Source organism: Pteropus vampyrus, unplaced genomic scaffold, assembly GCF_000151845.1.
Source record: "Pteropus vampyrus isolate Shadow unplaced genomic scaffold, Pvam_2.0 Scaffold629, whole genome shotgun sequence".
Classification (NCBI taxonomy): Eukaryota; Metazoa; Chordata; class Mammalia; order Chiroptera; family Pteropodidae; genus Pteropus; species Pteropus vampyrus.
In genome coordinates, this window is record NW_011889410.1 from 166,830 (window position 1) to 169,208 (window position 2,379).

At 46.3% G+C, this 2,379-nt stretch overlaps 1 long non-coding RNA gene across 1 annotated transcript; it reads left to right on the forward strand.

Moving 5' to 3' along the window:
- On the forward strand, positions 1-778 carry LOC105308811. The gene is made up of 2 exons (XR_897343.2): positions 1-30; positions 470-778. It is a non-coding gene; the product is annotated as an uncharacterized LOC105308811 (long non-coding RNA).
- The last annotated feature ends 1,601 nt before the right edge of the window (positions 779-2,379 follow it).

Below are 2,379 nucleotides of genomic sequence, written 5' to 3' on the forward strand. Positions count from 1 at the left end.
GGCGAGAACCTCAGTGATGAGGAGTTGCAGGTTGGTCATGTGTCAGATCGGAATGCAGAATTCCTGCTGGGCGCCCTGGGTGACTTTTCCGAGTGACATTTTCTCTGACGCGAGTGCCACTTCGAAGGAAAACGAGTGTTTTCTTGTCCCTCTGCTGACCACTTAATTTCTCTTTCGATAGTGTGACAGACCTTAGGACCCTGCTCCGAGAAAAATGCACACGTGGACAATTTTACTTACGATTTTAGGTGTTAGGAATCCTCCCTGGTCAAGAGAGTCTCTGAGCTCCCTTTTGGGAGATATGTTTGTCAAAGTATGACTTTGATTTCAGGTAACTTTTCAGGCACCAAGCTATTATAAAAAAACGGCACATTTGCACTGGGTGGACTACAGCTGTCCCTTCATGTTGCTTAGTCACATTTTAGTTTCCTTACGGATTAATCTAACCCGATTCTTTACTGTCGCGCAGGAAATGATCGATGAAGCTGATCGAGATGGAGACGGAGAAGTCAACGAGCAAGAGTTCCTGCGCATCATGAAAAAGACTAGCCTTTATTAAGATCCTTCTCCCCTTTCCTGCCGCAGGCACATGTCACCAGAGTTAGTGCCTGCCATCGTGTGAAACTTGGTTTTTGAGAACACAAACTGTTCCCACCCCCTCACTTACCTCCCCGTATAACTTTAGTAATAACCTCAAATCTATGTTAGATTTTTGAAAGTGATTTTTGATAGTAAAGCTCTTTGCAAGGTGACCCGCTGGTGACTTTAATTCCCCAAAGCAGAGAGAGCACATCAGAGTGGAGAAAAGGGTGTCAAAGCTTTCGCCCACCTGCCATTCTGCCTTGTATCTCTTTACTCTTGTCGTGCACTCCCACGTTTATGCCACCACAGAAGGACTTCTTAGACAAGCACATGTCGTACCTGGGTCACCACAAGCAGCAGGCATCTCTTTGATGCTTCCGGTTTTAATTGACACCTGAGTGCAGCTTCCTCTTTTAAAAAAATCCAGTGAACTCTCTCACTTGCACTTGGATATGTGTTTGTGCTCCTTCTTTGTCTTAAAAATAAAGCCTTTCTTATTTTGAACTTTTGTTCTCTAAGGATGACTTCTTTAGCCTTGCCTATGAGTTAATCTTCTAAAGCATTGCTTTGAAGGCAGCCTGGTAGATCCCAAACTCCTGACCAGACTGTGGGCAGAAGACGAAATTATCCTTTGCTACTGGCACAAATTGGTTCTTGCCTTGGGAACTGGTCAGTGTGTAAAATTAGTAGAATTTCCATTTCACTTAAGCCTGAATGATGCCCTAAAAATAGTTTTGGCAAGGAGTAAGGCCAAAAAAGAGTTACTGGTAACTTGTGCTTGGACAGATCGGGGAAAGCCAGGTTGAATTCTGGTCAGTTTATTTGCTGGACAGTGTCTCTGAATCTCTGATCAGTGTATTTGCTGGACAGTGTCTCTGAATCTTGGTGTCAGGTTGGGGCTGAGTAACCTTGTTCAGTTCCCTCCTAGCTCCATACAAGATGACCTATAAGAGAAGCCCTGGCAGGTAGCATTAAGTTTTCCGCCCCGGGCCAAGGGTGGGGAGCCAGAAGGGGCAAGGGGTATGGAAAATGAATAAGGACGGAATGCTTATTAACCCACACACAGCCTGGAGCGAAGGGCTTTCAAAGGACTGGGGGTGTTCTAGTTCCAGAACAGGGTTGTCTGATGTAGCTGACAAAAAGAACATCTAGGTCAATTCGAATTTCAGATCAACAGTGTGTTTTTTTTTTCCAGGACAAGTATATCCCATTTAGAATTTGCTATCTTTTATTCATTGTTGACCTGAAATTCCACTTTGCCTGGGTGTGACTGTACTAGATGGGGACCATGTTAAATAGAGGTGACCCTGGGCCTCTTCCCTGGACACCAGCATCCTGGAGGACTTGAGGGCCCCTAGACGAGTCTCCTGCAGAGGAACGGTTCCTTGAGAAACACCGGGGCATGTGCGGGGGAGCCCAGAGCGGCCTCAGACCTGGGTTCTCACATGGGCTCCACCGCTTCCTGGCTGGGTAATTTGGGGGCAAGCGACCTCTCTGGGTACCTCGGACTCCTTGTGTGTGCGATGGGGACAACAGCTGTGCTTAACTCAGAATCACTGGCGGTCCAATGGAAGCGTACATAAAGGACCTGGCTTCCCGGTGTCCAAGAAGGAGGCATTTCAGAAGTGTTTGTTCACACGGTCATTCCTTTGGTATGGTTGTCACATAAGCTTTGTTGTTAAAGGTGGGTCCACGAAGCTTTTATGATCACTGTCCCCAAAGTTGAGCTGATAGCATATCCTGGCAGGATTTGACCTTTGTCGTATAACTGTTTCTAATAAGAGGCACACGATCTGA